Here is a 20,730-nt window from a genome sequence, read left to right on the forward strand (position 1 = left end):
AGTCCGCCATCTTGCCCTGCCTCCTGGTTTATAATTGTTTTTATGAACAGATGACTAGACTGTCAGCTCCTAGGAGATAGAAATAAGTGGCCTTGGTGACACAATGATTGGGTTCTCAGGTGGCAAAAAAAGGGTCTGCAGTTTGAACCCACTCAGAGGCTCCATGGAGAAAAGATCTGGTGATTTGTTTAGATAAAGATTATAGTCAAGCAAACCCTGTGGGGCGGTCCTACTATGTTACATGAGGAAGTTATGTGTCAGAATCAGTTTGATGACTCAACAGCAATAACGACAGGGAATGGGAATAGACAATGACATACCATGCACTGGGACACACACAATATGATAGAAAACAGCTATCATGAAAAGAGGTAACTACAATACATTGTAATAAGAGTTAAAACAGAAATGGAAACACAGTGCTGGGGTAGCTCCACATTTCTCTACACTTTCCCTGTACTTCTCAGACTTGCCTCCACTGAGTTGTATAGAAGGAAGAGAATAAGGGGAAAAAAATATTTATTTATTTGTTTATTTTTGCTTTTATTGTGGTGGAAAGATGTACAACAAGACATTCACCAACATAGCAACTTCCACATTTACAGTTTGCCATTAATTTTTAAAGTATACTTTGTTGTGCTTTTTATGACAGTTTACATAGCAGATTAAGTTCTCATTTAACCATTTCTGCACAAATTATTCAGTGACATTGATTAACTTTTTTGCAATGTGTCAACATTCTTATTAATTCCATTCTGGTTGTTCAGTAGTTTCTAGTAATCTAGTTTTCCTGCCCCTTTGCCTTCTCATCTTTATTTTAGATAGTAATTTAAATCAGTTTTCCATGAATATGCACTGGGCTGAATTGTGGTTTAGAGTACTGCTGACAGGATAGTTTTGCTTCAGGCTGAGAAGCTGTAGCTAGAAGGATGAACAAATTATTCATTCATTCATGCCAACATACGTTTATTGAATGTTGGGATGTGCAAAATAGTGCTGGATGGAGATCTTGTGGTTCCATTTGTCATGTTTTTTATTGTTGTTGTTAGTGACAGAAACACAATTAATTCTGAACTAAGCATCATAGGGAATTTAATAGCTCATATGAATGGATGGTCCTAGAGTGGATGGCTTCAGGCATGGCTGGATCTAGGGATTCAATGTCATTGGGCCTAAAAACCAAATAATTTTTAAATGTTAATGATCATAAATATGATAAGTGCTAAAAAGAGACATATAATGGGGAAATCAGAACTGGGGCAAATTTACCTAGTATACAAGTAAAATCTAAATGATACCTGAAGAATACATTAGAGAAACAGAAATAGAGGGGGAATAGAATATCCTAGGCAAAAATAAGCCTATGCAAAGATCTTGAGACAGGAAGAAACCAAAAAAGGGCCATGAGAAACTCTTTAGGATCCTGAGATCCTAGAGACTTCATTTAGAACCTGACACAAGTAATAAACGGTGAAAATGTACATTAAACCTACCAGGGAATTTCTGAGAGTGGCCACATCACAAATTTAGGGGCTGTGGTTTGATAAAGCATTCGAGTCTTAACGAGATTTCTTGAGGTTTTAGAGTATTTCAGTTCTGTAATCTTTGGGAGATGTGACAGTTAAAGCTTCTGCATTCTCTTCCCAAAATAGGGTTTTATTGGCTTGCAAGTGAGGGAGAGTGAGATCAGTCCCACTTTAGTCATCTTGGAGAAGTCAGAAGTGCTATAAAGCCATATTTAGTCATTAGCAGTTCTTTAATTACTTGCCTTGATATTAAGCATTTTTTTAATTCATTGAAGGAGATCTAAACTTAAAGCTAGAAATCCAACTGCTAACTATGGATAGGAAGCTTAAGAATAGAACAAAAAACAAATAAAACAGCTATATCAAAGTCATAAGTTTTGCAAACTTCTGATTAATCAAATGCGACAGAAAAAGTCAGAGCAATGTTACTTACGGTCATGTATTTTTAATTTGCTTCTCGCACGCTCCTAAAAATCAATGGAAAAGTCTCTAACGGTTGCACTGGTATGTATGATCACAGCAAAAAAGCAGTTTCTATTTTTGAGTTCCTGGTTCCTATTATTTAGACACACTTGGAGTTTTTTCTTTACAATTTAAATGTTGGTTGCTGCCCTGTTGCTTTGCCAACATTGTGTGATTTTAACTAAGTGTGGCTGTATCTAAGAAGGAAAAGACACCAACATTGTAAAGCAAATGTCATCTCAGCATCGCTCAAACTTGCTACTTGTTTTTCAGGCTGATTTAAAATTTCTACAGATATTAGAATCTGAATCATTATGGAGTCCAAGCCCCCATTAAAATCCTGCATTTATCATGCTGAAGCAATAAGATGTAATAATATTATTTCCCCAATGCTATGAATCAATGGAATATTTTGAAGTTGTATATTTAATTCCTTGTTTAGTTGTATTATGAGTTGATTCAATGATTGCATAATCACTCAATTAGCCTACTGTTCTGGGTCTAGAACTCCTGGGATACTTTCCAACACATTTTTCTCCTACATCAAGACAGTTTATTACTAATAAGTCATATAACCTCACAGCCTAAGTGCCTGTTGAAATAAATGTTTTCTCTATAGAATTTAGAATGGACAAAAATTTAATTAAAAAAGAAAGGCTCTTTCCCTCCCCCCCCCAAAACCTATAGGCCACACAGGGGGAAAAAAAAAAACAAACATTACTTGAAAGTTACCAGAGGTGGTAGGGGAAAGGAGGGTAAATCATTAACTAGAAGGTGAACACTAATAACTTGGTTGAAAGGAAAGATAATATACAGTAAGGGAGAGGTCAGTATAAGGTGAATGAAGACACTGGGAGGAACACAGAGTTAAAGGCAACAAAAGTGAATACTATTACAAATATCATCTTATTGTAACAGTAGTCTAGAAGTAGATACATAGATAGAAACACAAGCTAAACAGGGGTGGGAAGGCAAATGGGCCTACACCCATGGATATATATAGGTTTGACAGAGAATACTTTTACATATCTATTTACATATGCTGCAAATATGTCCAAGAATATAGTGAAACATACAGGAGGCAAAGTAATGAAACCTTTTTAGCCATAACAAAACACCTTGAAGGAATAAGTCTCTGTGCCCAGGGGCTCAGAACACTAAGGTTGGGGACACTAAGGTCATTTGGCATAACATAGTCCACAAAGACAATGCTCTATACACAACTTCAGTGAGTAGTGACTAGGGTCTTAAAAGCTTGTGAGAGGCCATCTAAAGTCCAACTCTTGGTCTTTCCTCATCTGGAGCAAAGAAATGCAGATAATCAAGGATGCATGGAAGCAATTTGTCTATGAGACTAGTGGACCATATGAATCTCAACCTCTATACCCTTGAGACCAGAATAACTAGATTTTACCCACTTACCACTGCCAACAACTCTGAAAGGGATCACAGTAGGAGATCCTGGATAGAATGTGAGAAAAACGTGGAACAAAACTCAAAATAACAAAAAAGACCAGGCTTATTGGTCTGACAGAAACTGGTGGAACCTCTGAGACTATGGCCCTAGACATCCTTCAGGCCTGGAACTGAACTCATCCTGGTGGCTCATCTTTCAGCCAAACAATAGACAGGCTTATGAAGTGAACAGTAACACCAGGTTGGTATGCACTCCTTAGAACAATCAACCATATGAGATTAAGAGGACAACATTTGCCCAGAGATAAAGCTCAGAAGGCAGAAAGGGATAGGAAAGAAGGACAAATGGAAATGGTAAACACAGGGAGGAAGTGAGAAAAGTGCTATTACATTGTAGGGACTGCTATCAATGTCACAAAACAAAATGTATATGAATTGTTGAATGGAAAACCAATTTTCTCTGTAAAATCTCACCCAAATCACAGTAAAAAGTTAAAAAAAAAAAAAAAAAACCACATAGGTCAGAACTAGCCACAACTTCAATAATAGTTAACAGTAACAATAGTGACAATTATGTATTGACCACTATTTGAGATGTTGCTACTCAAAAGTCTTTTTCTTATTCTTTTCCAACAGGACTCCAATTTTACTTGGTTTGATAATGAGTGCAATTAAAACTGTATACCTTCTTAGACTCTCTTGCAGCTGGGAGTAGCTATGTGACCCAATTCTAGACAATAAAGAATAATCTTAAATTCTTGGGGAGGTTTCCAGAAAGCCTATTGTTCTCCTGAAAATTAAAACTACATGCAAGCACATTCCCTTTCTTCTGACTTGAAGTTTAGAGGTGATGGCTGGATGTGAAACAGTCTATTTATAGCATAGAGAATGAAACCCTTCTATTATAGAAGGTGGGTCTGGGTCCTTGACAATTTCCTTGAACATCAGTTCTGGACTACATCCTCACATGAGTCAATAAATTCTCCCTTCATTTTCTTCTCCAGAAGCTTAAAAAAACAACATAATAATAATTATTGCAATATTTATAGTGTATTTATAAATAAACATACAAAAGCATATATCCTCATCTATTTTGAAAAAAAGATTTTGAAGCTGCTTTTAAAACTATTTTTTATAATAAAAAGACAGGCATCCTGTTATTATAGGACTTAGTACATTAAGCTTTTAATAGCATAATTAACATTTTTCATGGTATAATAAATTTCATTTTAAAAAAAACAACTGGAATTAGATTTTTTTTGTCCTTTTAAGATAGAAAAAGGAGTAATCATAGCTCCAAACTTTGCTAGCAGTAATTCAAAATAAACTGCCTAATCAACAAGAGATTTGTTTCATGGACTCTGAGGGACTTCTGGCAAACAAGGCTCGAATATTTAATCAGCATCAAAATTTTGTGAGAGAACCATAATGGCATAAGAAGTACTTGAATTGTAATTATATCTACCCTAATATTGTCCACAGCTCTAAAGCTTTTTCCCTAGTATTTCTTGATCTCTAGATCTTTGTCTTTAACAGCCTCATGGTAGTTTTAAGGCAGTTAGCTGGTACAGCTATAACTGAAGCATGTTAATGTAGCTGAATACGGAGAAGATATGATCGAACAATAAGAAACAATTTGAGGGTCAGTATGGTAGCGTAGCACCTAAGGCACTTGCTAACCAGAAGACTGGTGATTCAAACCCACCAGCCACTCCTCAGAAGGAAGATTGGGCAATCTACTTCCGTAGTGATACTGCCTCGGAAACCCAAGGAGGGGTCGCTATAAGTCGGTCCGACTCGATGACACATAACAACAGGAAGAAAAACATGGTAACGTATACAGTCAATGAAAAAGAGGAAGACCCTCAACAAGAGGTATTGACATAGTGGCTGCAACAATGGACTCAAGCATAGCAATGACTGTGAGGATGGCACAGGACCAGTGTTTCATTCTGTTGTACGTAGAGCCATGAGTCCAAACTGACTTAACTGCACCTAACATCAACAGCAATGTTCTATCATTTTCAGTCACCTCATACACATGCAAAAGCTGGACAATGAATAAGGAAGACTGAAGAATTGATGCATTTGAATTACGGAATTGGTAAGCTGGGTTTGGCAGCACATATACTAAAATTGGAATGATACAGAGAAGATTAGCATGGCTGCTGCACAAGGATAATACACAAACTGGTGAAGCATTCCATATTTTTCAGTATAGAACAGAACGTTTTAAACATAGGGAGATAAGAATTTACTACAGGGTAACCACAAAGATAATTAATAAACCTTCTAACCAAAATAAGAAAGGAGAAAATCACAGGGATTTAGTAAACAAGAAAGCAACAATAACAAGGAAAGGGAAAGAAAACTTGATAATCAAATGAGCTCAGAACAGAAAAATACTTGGGATAAAGAAACCATCAGCACCACAACAAAAACACCGAAGAATGACAACAGTAAATTCATACCTCTCATGAATAACACTAAACGTGAATGGAGAAAGAGACCAGATTGTATAAGAAATCAAGAGCCATCAATATGCTGCCTACAAAAGACTCAACTTAGACACAAAAATAAAAATAGATTAAAAATCAAGGGATGGAAAAATATATCAAGCTAATGGCAACAACAACAACAACAAAAAAGCAAGAGTGGTGATATTAATTTCTGATAAAATAGACTTTAAGACAAACTCCAGCCTAGGGGATACGGAAGTGAATTATATGATGATAAAATGGTCAATAGACCAAGAGGACATAACAATAATAAATATCTACACACCCAATGAAAAACCTCCAAAATGCATAAAGCAAATATTAACTATATTGAAAGGAGAAATAGACGATACTACAACAGCAGTAGGAGTCTTTAGCACACTACTTTCGAAGACAGACAGAACAGTTAGCAAAAAAAAAAAAAAAGATACAGAAGATCTCAACACCACAATCAACCAACATGACTTCATAGACATATACAGAGCACTCCACCCAACAAAAAAAATCAATACACATTCTATTCCAGTGCACATGGATCATTTTCTAGAACACACCATATGTTAGACCACAAATCAAGCCTTAATAAACTTAAAATCATTGAAATTCTACAAAGCATCTTGTCGGATCACAAAGCTATAAAATTAGAAATCCATGATAGGAAGATTGAAACAGAATAATACTCAGCTCAAGAACTACTAGGTAACAGAAGAAATTGAGTGTGGAACACACACACACACACACACACATATATTCCTAGAAACAAATGAGAATAAAATACATACCAAAACCTCTGGGGCACAGTGAAAGCAATACTCAGAGAGCAATTTATAGCAATTATGTACACATCAAAAAAGAAGTAAGAATAAGAATCAACATGGTAAGCCAACAACTCCAACAATTAGAAAAAAGAGCAACAAAAGATTTGAACAGACCTATAACAAGTGGAAGAAATTGAGCAGGACATGAAAAAAACTCCCCACAAAAAGAAGTCCTGGCCCAGATGGTTTCACTGGAGAGTTCTATTAAACATTCAGAGAAGCAGTGACAGCTATTCTACTCAAGGTGTTCCAGAACATAGAAAAAGATGGCAGAGTCCCAAATTCATTCTATGAAGCAAGCATAGCCCTGATACCAAAACTAGACAAAGATATCACTGGAAGGAAAACACAGGCTAATATCCGTCATGATTATAGATGCAAACATCTTCAGCCTCCAGAAGAAAAGAAATAATAAAGAACAGAGTAGAACTAAATGAAATGAATGAAACAGAAAACAGAAAAACAAAACAAGAAGCTGTTTCTTTAAGAAGATTAAGAAAATCAACAAACCATTGGCCAATTTAAGGAAAAGAGAAAGAAGAGGGAAATAACATGAATAACAAATGAAATGAGTGACATCACAACAGAAGCAACTGAAACAAAACGGATAATAACAGAATACTATGAAAAAACTGAAGCAGCTCTGGTAGCATAGTGGCTAAAGCACTTGACTGTTAACCAGAAGGCTGGCGGTTCAAACCCACCAGCCACTCCTCGGAAGGAAGGTTGGGCAATCCTACTTCCATAGTGATACTGCCTCGGAAACCCAAGGAGGGGTCACTCTGAGTCGGGGCTGACTCAATGGCACATAACAACAACAACAACAAATGAAAAACTGTACTCCAACAAAATTGAAAACCTAGAAGACGAAAAAAATTCCTAGAAACACAACAAACTCCTAAACTACACAAGCTGAAGTAGAAGATTTTAATAGACCCATAACAATTGGAAGAAACTGAGCAGGTCATTAAAAAAAAAAAAAAAAAAAACCTCTCCTGGTCCAGATGGCTTCACTCGAGAGTTCTACTAAACATTCAGAGAAGAGGTGACAGCTATCCTATTCAGTGTGTTCCAGAACATAGAAAAGGATGGCAGAGTCCCAAATTCGTTCTATGAAGCAAGTATAACCCTGATACCAAACCAGGCAAAGATATCACTAAAAGGAAAACACAGACTAATATCTTCATGAATATAGATGCAAAAATCTTCAACAAAATCCTTGCCAATAGACTCCAACTCTATAAAAAAATAATACACGATGACCAAGTGGGGTTTATATCAGGTATTCAAGGATGGTTCAACATTAGAAAAACAATCAATGTAATCTACCACATAAATAAAACAAAGGAAAAAAAACTCATGATCATATCAATCAATGCAGGTGAGGCATTTGATAAAATCCTGCACTCATTCCTGATTTAAAAAAAAAAAAAAAAAACTCGCAGCAAAATAAGAATAGAAGGGAAATTCCTCAACATAATAAAGAGCACATACAGCTAAAAAAGAGCCAGCATTATTCTTAACAGATAGAGAGATTCAAAGCATTCCCCTTTGAATGGAAGCCATGAAAGGGCCTCTATCATCACATTTATTCAACATTGTATTGGAAGTCCTAGCCAGGCCAACAAGGCAATAAAGAAAAATAAAAGGCGTCCAAACTGGCAATGAAGAAGCAAAACTATCTCTATTTGCAGAAGTTATGATCTTACATATAGAAAACCTGGGAGACTCAGCAAGAAAACTACTGGGACTAATTGAAAGATTCAGCAAAGTGGCAGGATACAAGATCAATAGACAAAAATCAATTGGATTCCTCTACATCAGGAAAAAGGTCTCTGAAAAGGAAATAAAGAAAACAATACCACTTACAATAGCTACCAAGAAGATAAAATATTTAGGAATAAATTTTACCTGAGACACAAAAGACCTATAAAAGTAAACTACAAAACACTACTACAAGAAACCATAAGAGAGAAATAAATATAAGAATATCCCGTGCTCATGGATAGGAAGATTAAACATTGTGAAAATCTCTATAATACCCAAAACCATCTATATGTTCAATGCAATCCCAATCCAAGTTCCATCAGCATTCCTTAAGGGCATGGAAAAATCAATCACTAACTTTATAAGGAGAGAAAAGAGACCTTGAATAAGCAAAGCACTGTTGTTGTTGTTGTTATGTGCCGTCGAGTCAGACCTGACTCATAGCGACCCCTCCTTGGGTTTCCCAGGCAGTATCACTACAGAAGTAGATTGCCCATCTGCCTTCCGAGGAGTGGCTGGTGGGTTTGAACTCCCAGCCTTCTGGTTATCAGTCAAGTGCCTTAGGCACTATGCTACCATAGTAGGTTTTTAGATCTGAGATTGTGAGACTTCCTACTTTCCTTTTCTTTTTTAGCAAAGCACTACTGAAGAAGAAAACGAAAGTAGGAATTCTCACACTCCCAGATCTAAAAACATACTATACAGCCACAGTAGTCAAAACAGCCCGGTATTGGTACAATGATAGACACATAGACCAGTGGACTGAGAGACCAGAAATAGATCATCCACCTATTGAAAACTAATCTTTGACAAAGGGCTGAAACCCATTCAATGGGAAAGAGATAGTCTCTTCAACAAACAATACTGGCAAACCGGATATCCATTTACAGAAAAATGAAACAAGATCCATAGTTCACACAAAAACAAACTCAAGATGGATCAAAGACCTAAACGTAAAACCCAAAACGATAATAGTTCATCAAACATAAAACAGGGGCAAATTTAGGGGCTCTAATTTATAGGAGCTCTGGTAGCATAGTGGCTAAAGCACTTGACTGCTAACCAGAAGGCTGGCGGTTCAAACCCATCAGCCACTCCTCGGAAGGAAGGTTGGGCAATCCTACTTCCGTAGTGATACTGCCTCGGAAACCCAAGGAGGGGTCGCTATGAGTCGGGGCCGACTAGATGGCACACAACAACAACAACAACAACAACAATTTATAGTATACGTAGACTATCAAGCATGACCCAAAATGCACAAATAGCAGAAGAGAAACTAGATGACAATGACCTTCTAAAAATTAAATTACGTGTATCAAAAGACCTCTCCAAAAGAGTAAAAAGAGAACTTACAGATTGGAAAAAATATTTTGCAACAACATATCTGACAAGGCAGATAATCTCTAAAATTTATAGAAAACTTCAACACCTAAACATCAAACACACAAAAAATCCAATTCAAAAACAGGGAATCAGGAAAGGATACGAACAGACACTTCACCGAAGAAGATATTCAGGCAGCCCACAAATATGTGAAGAAATGTTCTCAATCATTAGCCATCAGAGAGATACAAATCAAAACCATGAGATATTATCTTCAAAAATTCTCACTGCTGTCGAGTCATATCCGACTCATAGTGACCCCTCCTTGGGTTTCTGAGGCGGTATCACTATGCAAGTAGATTTCCCAACCTTCTTACTCCTGCTATAATAGCAAAGTCCAACAGGACAGAAAATAACAAATGCTATTGAGGGACTGGGAAGATTGGAACTCTCATGCACTGCTGATGGAACTATAAAATTGTAACAACCACTGTGGAAAATATGGTGCTTCCTTAAAAAGTTGGAAATAGAAACACCATTTGATCCAGTAATCCCATTACTGGGAATATATCCTAAAGAGGTAAGACCTGGGACATGGATAGATATATGCACACCCATGTTCATTGCAGCCCTATTTACAATAACAGAGATAGAAACAACCTAAGTGTCCATCAATAGATGAATGGATAACCAAACTGTGGTACATACACACAATGGAATACTATGCAACTTTAAAGAACAATGAATCGCCTCATCAGCAAATCGCCTCATACTGTGGATGAACTTGGAGGATGTTATGCTGAGTGAAATAACTCAATCACAAAAAGACAAATATTATATGAATCCACTATTGTAAAAAGTCAAGGAAAGTTTTACACAGGACAGGAAGTTTTCCTTGTTGGTTACCAGGGATGGGAAGAGAGAGGGAGCGAGGAAAAACGGATAATTAAGAGACAGTTTGCTATGGGTGAAAGGATTTAAAATAATAATAATAAAGAAATAAGATTAGTAGTTAGTTGATAGTTTTTGAAGCTAGGTTACGGGCTCATGGGGGTCCATTGTACTAGTCTTTGTTTCTATTTGAAATGTTTTATAATACATTTTTGAAATAAATTTTAAAAAAGTATATAAGAAGACAAAAAGAATTGTTGTACTGGTGAAGAATATTGAATTTACCATGGACTACAAGAAGAACAAACAAATATGTCTTAGAAGAAGTACAGCTAGAATGCTCCTTAGAAACAAGGATGCCAAGACTGCATCTCACATACTTTGAACATGTTATCAGGAGAAACTAGTCCTTGGAGAAGGACATCGTGCTTGGTAAAATCGAGGGTCAGTAAAAAAGAGGAGGAAGATCCTCAATGAGGTGGAATGATGGTGGCTGCAATAATGAGCTCATATAGCAATGATTGTAAGGATGGCCCAGATCTGGGCAGTGTTTCATTCTCTTATACATAGGGCTCAATGGCACCTGACAACAACAATAACATGTTCTAGTCAGAGATGGCACATGTATGTAAGGGAGGCACATGTATGGACATTTAGATAAAGCAGGTGGAATGACAATAAGGTTTGGAAGAATGCTTGTTGTTAGGTGCCATTGAGTCGGCTCCGACTCATAGCAACCCTACGTACCACAGAACAAAGCACTGTGCAGTTGTGTGTCATCCTCACAATCCTTGCTATAGTTGAGCCCATCGTTGCAACCACTGTGTCAAATCATATTGTTGAGGATCTCCCCCTTTTTTGCTGACCCTCTACTTTACCAAACATGGTATCCTCCAAGGAACATCCCTTCTGACAACATGACCAAAGTAGGTGAGATGAAGTCTGACCATTCTTGCTTCCAAGGAGCATTCTAACTGCATTTCTTCCAGGACAGATTTGTTCCTTCTTCTGGCAGTCCATGGTATTCTCAGTATTCTTCACCAACACCACAATTCAAAAGCATCAACTCTTCTTTGGTCTTTCTTATTCTTTGTCCAGCTTTCAACATGCATATGAGGCAATTGAAAAACCTTAGTCTTCAAAGTGACATCTTTGCTCTTCAACACTTTAAAGAGGTCTTTTGCAGCAGATTTGCCCAGTGCAATATGACATCTGCTTTCTTTCTTTTCATTTTTAATTTTTATTGTGATTTGGGTGAATGTTTACAGAACAAATTCATTTTCCATACAACAGTTCATATACATTTTGTTTTATGTCATTGACCGCAATTCCTCACAATATAACAGCTCTCTTCCCATTTCCTCCCTGTGTCCTTCTTTCCTATGCATTCCTACCCCCCAAGCTATCTTACTATGCCAACACTGTCAATCTGTTCTCCCATGATTGATTACTCTAAGGAGTGTATTTACCCCATGTAATTGTTCACCCTGTATGCCTGTCTATTGTTTGGCTGGAAGCCATGGGAGTGAGTTCAATTCCAAGCCTAAAGGGTAACTAGAGACCATAGTTTCAAGGATCTCACCAGGTTCTATCAGACCAGAAAACGTGGTCATTTTTTACGATTTTGAATTTTGTTCCATGTTATTCTCTCACTCCATCCAAGATATCCTGCATTGATCCTTTTTCAAGTGGTTGACAGTGGTAGCCAGGCACTATCTAGTTCTTCTGGTCTCATGGTCATATAGGCTGAGGATCACATGGTCTACTAGTCCCTTCAACTAATTTTTTCCACTCATCTTTGGTTTTCTTCATTATTCTTTGCCCTGAATGAGGCGAGACCTATTTTTACATCTAGATGGCTGCTTGCAAATCTTTAAGATCCCAGTTCCTACTCACCATGACATCTAATGTCTTCACTGCTGCTTCCATTAGTGTTGATTGTGGAACCATGTAAAATGAAATCTTGACAACTTCAATCTTTTCTCCATTTATCATGATGGTGCTTATTGGTCCAGTTGTGAGGATTTTCATTTTCTTTATGTTGAGGTGTAATCCATACTGTAGACTGTAGTCTTTAATCTTCATCAGTAGGAAGAATACTTAGAGGCATACGTATATATAAACAGACATAACACACACACAAGGATGCTTGTACACACACACATAGAAGAGAAGTTAATATATCAAATTACTTTTTTCAAAGCCCTAACTTAAATCATAAAATGTTAGTGTTGAAAAAGACCTAAGAAATTATCTAATTCACTGTTCTCATTTTACAGGTGAATAAACAAAGGTAGGAGAGGCAAGATAATTTATTCAAGGTTAGACAGTTTGCAGAGTTGGGCAGGCCGGAACCTGAGAAGCTCACAGTTAGGACAAGAGCCTGGATGTGATAAGCTTGTAGAAGAGGCATTGGACCTGGAAAGATTGTGGTCCTGGAGAAAATCTGACCCACCTCTCGTTTCTACCCCCGTGATCCACGTGCTGGCCACCCTGTTTATCACTAAGCTACATTTCACAACAGTCTTCTGATAGTCCAAGGGATTCATGTTTGTCTTTTTGCTAGAAAACAGCTTGCTAATTAAAAGTCAACCCAGTAATTCTTTACTCATCTGTATACATCTACTAATTATGAGAAAGTTTTCATTTTATTTACAGTATTTAATTGCATGATGAAAATCCAGTGTTGTTTCATATATTTTCATTAGTTTTTTTTCATCTCATGGACTAAAATCTCACATTGTTCAAGGAGAAATTTATTTGAAAAGGTATATGGAACAAAGCAAAGTCTTGATTTAAATGTCACTATTAAGTTTTTGTGTGTTTTTTCTATGCTGTATATACATGGTTGCTTTTTTAAAAAGTACACGATTTTTCAACTCACTATCACATAACAACAATAAATCATCAATATAATTAAAATAAACATGCAGGCTGGTGTGTTGTGTTTTCTGACCTCTTACCCGAAAAGTGTTTGTCTTTGGCCTTTTTCTCCTGAGGTTGGGGCTTTGAAGAGAACAAAGTAGTGGTGGCATTTCTCTCCTTTCCCCTGAGTCATTATTATCTTAAGAGCAAAGAAATAAAGTAGAATGTTGCTTAACTCCTGCACTTTTCAATCTTTCATGCTTGTTTCATCTTGTTATAGTGGTGGCAATGTTCCAGGCAATGGGGAAAATTCACTCTTGCATGGAGTTCTTAATCAAAGAGTGATTTATTAATACTAACACAGATGAGCACATAGGAACTGAAGAAAATAAACAAAAGGAAGAAGCCCTTCAGGCTTGTAGGCAACAATAATGCCATTGTTCCCTTATGCAAGAATACCAATACCTTAAGGTATTCTTTGTAGGCCTCTTGTCTCTTAAGATTTCACACCCTTTACTGCTTTTTCTCACAGCTTGTTTATTCCTAGGTGAACTGGTCCTTTTCTGGTTAGTCTCTACAAAAGATTAGAATCAGAAGTATGTAAGATACACTAGTTACTGAACTACATCAGATTAGTTTGCTCTGTGGAGATTATTACATTTGAAACAGGGCTAACCTTTTGGCCTTGCAATACAAATTTACTACAGAAATGCCCATCTGGTGAATTTTATTTGATGAATGACCCAAGAGAGAAATTAGTGGCAGTTATTTTTTCTCAGATACCAGACAGCTACCTTTTTTTTTTTTTTTTAACAACACATTAACTATTCTTTAAACACTTTTCTCTTTCTAAAATAACACACTTCCCTGATTATACCAATAGGGCAAACAAAAGATTATTTTAATTCTTTATTAATGTCCGGTTTGTCGAAGTGGGTCCTAGTTTTCCAGCTTTGGGCATCTATCTCTTTGTCACAGAACAACATAGCCTCTCCTAAGTCAATAGGGGCCAGAAGGAACTCCTCTGAGTATGGGACACTAATCGTCGAATATCTAACACCTTCAAATGAGGCCTGGACATGACTGTTCTCAGAAATTCTGGGAAAGAATCCAAAGCAAAGATTTGGCATGTGACCACAGCTACACCCAAAATTACAGATGGGACTGTCTCATGATTCTGTGGGAAGTTTGTGTCTTTACTTGGCTTGTGCTACACAGTATGTCATTTTTTGCCCATGGTTTGGTTAAAAAAAAAAGAGAGAGAGAGAAAGAGAAATAACATCTCTGGGCTCTTCCCTGCCATGTGCACACAATGCAAAAACAAAGTTGCTGAGTGCCAGTATAAGTAAGATGAACGAGTAGGATTGTCTATTTCCTAAATTAACCTTGAGTAATACAACCTAAAGAATGTGCTCTACCATCAAGCCTATGGAGAGTTCAAGTAAATGTAATAACTGCCGCTCTTGCATTAAAGGGATAGTTAGCATAGTGCCTAAGGCGCTTGACTGCTAACCAAAAGGCTGGCGGTTCAAACCCACCAGCCACTCCTCGGAAGGAAGACGAGCAATCTACTTCCGTAGTGATACTGCCTTGGAAACCCAAGGAGGGGTCGCTATGAGTCGGGTCTGACTCAATAGCACATAACAACAACAACAAACATGTTTTAAAGTACTAAAAAATAATCAAAATTCATAGTAATGATTGGTCTATGATTTTGGCAAAGAGCTAAACTTTGAAGAATACAGACACTATAAGTAATTCAAATCTCTGTAAGACAGATACTAACTAAAATCCTTTCATATTTTTATGTATTGTTTCTGGGGATATATTTTGCTGATAGTAGTTGATAATGATACTCAAGAAAACATTAGCACAAAAACAGATTTTCAATGGGTATAATCCATACTATCAAACTTTCCTTTCCCAAATTCCTGGATTATATTCTAGCTATAATTTTTAAAAATACTAGCTGTATGTTCTAATACTTTGATCTATCTAAAGAACACACCATGGCTCTCTTTTTCCTAATGAATGACGTCTATATGCTTCATACTAGCATTTCTAACCTTATCCAGTCCTTGATCCCAATTTATCTTTCCATCTTAGTTTCTAATCCTCACTAACTCATTGCTGGCAAATTGATTCCAACTTATGGTAACTCCATGTATTACAGAGTAGAACTGCCCATACAGTTTTCTTTTATTATTATTATTCTATTTTTAAAATTGTGATTTGGGTAAAAGTTTACAGAGCAAATTCGTTTTCCATATAGTGATTCATACACATTTTGTTTCATGACATTGCTTTCAATCCCGGTAATGTAACAGCTCTCTTCACACTTCCTTCCTGTTGTCACCCTTTCCTTATGTCCTTTTCTTATGCATTCCTGCCCTCTGAGCTATCTCCCTGCACAAATACTGTCCTTCTGATCTCCCACAATTGATTGTTCTAGGGAGTATATCTACCTGGTATAAATGTTCACCTTATCTGCCTGTCTGTTGTTTGGCTGGAAGACATGGGAGTGAGTTCAATTCCAGGCCAAAGGGAGACTGGTGGCTATAGTGGATTTTAGTGGATAACATGAGAGGGAAAAAAAAAAAAAAACAACTAATGAAAATATATGAAACAACACTGGGTTTTCATCATGCAATTAAATACTGTAAATAAAATGAATGTTTGCCCATAATTATTAGATGTACACAGATGAGTAAAGAATTACCAGGTTTCACCAGTCTGTATTAGACCAGTAACTATGGTCTTTTTTATGATTTTGAGTTTTGTTCCACAATTTTCTCCCACTCTATCCAAGATCTCCTATTTGGATATCTAAGGTTGACAGTGATAGCCAGGCACCAACTAGTTCTTCTGGTCTTGGGGCCCTGGAGGCTGAGGATTGTATGATGAACCAGTCCTTTGAACTAATTGTTTCCATGCATCTTTGGTTTTCTTCATTCTTCTTTGCTCTGGACTAGGAGAGACCCATCACTGCATCTAGATGGCTTCTTGCAAGCTTTAAGATCCCAGTTGCTACTCGCCAAAGCAGGATATGTGGAACAATGTTTTTGTGTAATATGTTATGCCAGTTGAGCTTGATGTCCCTTGTGACCATGGTCCCAAGCCCACAAATCCAACTACTCTCTCCCTCCAGGTAGCTGGCTGGGGCCAAGAAGTGACTACAACCTTGTCCCTTGTCAGCTCTACTATATACCTGGGAATTGTTGCAGAACATACAAATACACTTGTAGAAACATTGTCTGCCAACCCTATATATAGTCAGGGCACACTCCCTCACTGCATATAGATATACTTAGTCGTTCACCCTGCCCATCCATCTGTCCACCTGTAGTTCAATGTTTGCAATCACTGACAATGCAGTCCTGTATGTGCAAAAGGGTTCATCTTTGTTGTCTGTCCCTCCCATGCACCTCTCTATGTCTTCTTCTTCCTCAATGTCACCATGTTGATCACTCACATTTGGTACATTGAATGTCAATACTTTTTAAATTCATGAAATCAAGCAATGTCTTGAGCTAATATAAAGATGTTACTTATTTTAAAATAAAAATAAAAATTGTGATTCACCATTTGGAATAGAATGTAACAATATTGTAATGATAAACTTATCTATGTTTATCTGGGCCAGATATAGGAATACATGGATAAATGTTACCAGCATATTCAAGATAATTCTCTTCATGCATCCTGGATCCCATTCCTTTATGACTTTTCATGGACCTTATTTTCTGTCTTTCTTCCTATTTTCACTGATATCCCTTCAGCATTTTAGAGAAACTAACTATTCTTAGACTCTATTTCCATCCTGCAGCATCTCTTCACTTTCTATCAATCCAAGCTGTTGACAGAGTAAGTGTATGTTTCATGTGTCATGTCTCTACCTCCTTTGCATGAAGTACTTCTCAATCCATCCCACCATTGCAACTGTTCTCCCTGAGGATAACACAAACCTCATCATTGTTTTATCTCTTAGGCACTCTTCAGTATTTACCATATTTAAGCTCACTACAATGGAATGATAGTTTCCTTTTCTTCATTCTTGAAACTCCTATCTTGGTGTCCTGCTATCACTCTGTCTTGGTTATTTTACTTCCCTGCCTTTAACTTTCCTCTGTCCTTTCATGGTAATAATTATCCAGGTTTCCATCCTTCCTCTACTTAACTCATTTTACATACTGTGGTAGTTAAGGTTATCTGTCAACTTGGCCAGGCTGTGAGTTTGACTAGCTTGGTAGCTGGATGTAGTTATTCCCCATGATGACATTTGATGTAGCATAATCACTTCCACAGTCAAATCTGCCTTGAGCAGTTAATCTGTTGAAGGAGAAGTGCCTTCTTGTGTGGTCTCTTCTAGTATATGTAAAAATGATCCTGCATTTAGTTCAGTCTTCATCTCCAGTTCCTGGACTTGAACCAGTGGCCTGCTGTGTTGCATGCCAGTCTTGGAATTGTTACCTTCACAGCCTGTGAGGCAACAATCTGCCAATGTACCTGCTGATCTTGGATTTGTCAGTTTTAGCAGCCAGCAGTTGCATGAATCAGGAGAAGCCTCCAGCTTGCTCTAGTAGGCCAGGAAGGCAGAGCTAAAGCCCAAGGTCAAGGGGTCTCCAGCCAGCCCCTAGCGCCAACACTCTGAACTTGGACTTCTAGCCTAGTCTTCCCCTAGAGCCAACACTCTGAATTCAAACTTCTAGCCTCTGAAAGAGAAGAAATTACTGTTTGTGAAGCCATCCACGTGTGGTTTTATAGCAGCACCAGAGAACCAAGATACAAACTTTCTCTGGAGAATTTCACCCTCTCCTTCTAAAACTTACATGCCTGTAGCTTCTAATTCTGTATCTCCAAACAGATGTAAAGCCATATATATATAACTCCTGGATGTCTGATCGATGCTTCTCAAAAGATGCCCAGCACTGAACTTCTTACATATACCCCAAATTTGTTCTTCCTTCCATGATCCATACCAGATTTTATTGAGTCATCACTCACACAATGATCTAAGGCAGAAAACAGGGATTTCTTACTCTCCATTCCTTACTTTCCTTCATCCTCTACATATAATAGGTCATTATCTCAATTCTACTTGGATTTTTTCTGAACCCTGTCCACACTTCCCATCTTATTCCCCACTGCCACTGCCCTTATCATTTCTTACCATTATTAGGACAAGGACCTTCTAACCGATCGCTCTCTAGTTTTGCCACTCTAAGTTTCTAAATTAAAGATAAATATTATGTCCCTCTCTGTTTAGTATCTTTCAGTAGCGTTCCATTAACTTAAAAAAAAAAAAAAAAAAACCAAACTCTTTAGGATACACGCTTGTTGTTAGGTGCCCTCGAGTTGTTTCCGACTCATAGTGACCCTATGCACAGCAGAAGGAAACACCGCCCGATCCCGCGCCAGCTCCGTGATCCTTACTATACTTGAGCCCATTGTCGCAGCCACCGTGTCAATCCATCTCGTCAAAGCCCTTCCCTTCTTTCGTGGACCCTCCACCTTACCACGCATGACATCCTTCTCCAGGGAATGGTCTGAAAAAGGGTAACACTCTATACACTAGTTATTCTTCATTCTCTGGCTTCTTTCATTTAGAAAATTTTTGAGTTTAAAAAATAGTTCCTATTGAGTCAACTTTAACTTATGGTGATCACATGTGTGCCAGAGTAGAATTGTGATGCTCAATAAATTGGCTGATTTTTCAGAGGTAGAGTGCGAGACCTTCTGAGTCACCTCTGGGTGAAATTACACCTCCAACCTTTAGGTTAGCAGTAAGCACATTTAACCATTTGTATTGCTAAGGACTCCTAATCTGAGACACTTCTGTGTTATTTTATGTATCAAGGGTTCATTCTCTTTTATTGCTGAGTAGTATTGTATTGTATAGATACCCCAAATTTTGTTTATCCATTCATTTGATCACAAACTTTCAGGTTGTTTCTGACCTTTGACTATGACAAACAAAGCTGCCTTTGTGTACAGGCTTTATGTGAACATGCTTTCATTTCTTTTGGGTAAATACTTAGATATGAAATGGTATGGGCACATTTCAGGTTTATGTTTAACTTTCTAAGAAACTGCCAAACTGCTTCCCAAAGGGGTTGCATCATTTTATATACCCACCAGCAGTGTCTGAGAATTCCAGTTGTCCCATGTCCTCACTAACACTTAGCATGGTTTAAATTTATTGAGATTCATTTATGTCTTAGAATATTTTCAAGCGTGATAAATGGTCCATGGACACTTAAAAAGAATGTGTATTCTGCTGCTGTTAGGTGGAATGCTTGGTAAATGTCAGCTGGATCATGTTGGTTAATAATGTTGTTCAGGTGTTTTACGTTCTTAGAGAATTTCTGGCTACTTACTGAGAAAGAAGTGTTAAAGCTTCCAACTATACTTGTGGATTTATTTCTCCTTGTTCTGTCAGTTTTTGCTTCTTCTAGAAGCAAAACTCCCTGTTATTAGGGGCCTAAATATTTAGGGTTGTGATGTTCTTTTGATGAATTGACCCTTTTATCCTTATGAAATGATTCTCTTCATTTCTGATAAAATTCTTTTTTCTAAAACCCTCATTGATACTAGTATAATCACTCCATCTGTTGATTAATGTTGTCATGGTACATATTTTCATTTTTTTGGCTATTTTGTTAATTTATACAATCTGTTTAATCTGTGGAAATATTTTCTAGATGTACTTGCTTTTAAATTTTTTGGTGTTGTCTAAAATGCTGCAGTTTTAATTTTCAAGGAGTTTAATCTATTGATTTATTTTCCTTTGTGATTTCTAATGCTTCTCGGCTTAGAAAATTGTTCTACATTTCAAATCAGATAGATTTTTATCCTAGATTTATCTCTAGAAAAATTTCTGCTCCTTTTTTCTCTCTTTCAACATTTATCTTTTGAATTCTCCTGTTATTTATTTTGACATATAGTAGAAACAGAAAATAGATTCCATCTTGTGTGCCAAATTTATTTATTCATTCAATAAAAATTTATTCAGTATTTGCTGTGTTCCGGGTATAGTGCTAAGTTTGAGTGTAGAGGCAAATATTAAGGATACTGAAGTCATATCTGAGATCTGAGGGAAAGTGTATGTAATAGATTACTGATAGTGGGGGTAAATGTGATAGGTGAACATGTGAAATGGCAGTC

The 20,730-nt window shown here is 37.1% G+C and overlaps 1 non-coding gene across 1 annotated transcript; it reads left to right on the forward strand.

The window, feature by feature from the left end:
* The first annotated feature begins 5,515 nt into the window (after positions 1-5,515).
* LOC122150547 lies at positions 5,516-5,617 on the forward strand. Its single transcript, XR_006163720.1, has one exon. It is a non-coding gene; the product is annotated as a U6 spliceosomal RNA (small nuclear RNA).
* The last annotated feature ends 15,113 nt before the right edge of the window (positions 5,618-20,730 follow it).

The sequence above is a fragment of the Orycteropus afer genome, unplaced genomic scaffold (genome assembly GCF_000298275.1).
Source record: "Orycteropus afer afer isolate SDZICR_OR568_19922 unplaced genomic scaffold, OryAfe1.0 scaffold00168, whole genome shotgun sequence".
Taxonomy (NCBI): domain Eukaryota; kingdom Metazoa; phylum Chordata; class Mammalia; order Tubulidentata; family Orycteropodidae; genus Orycteropus; species Orycteropus afer.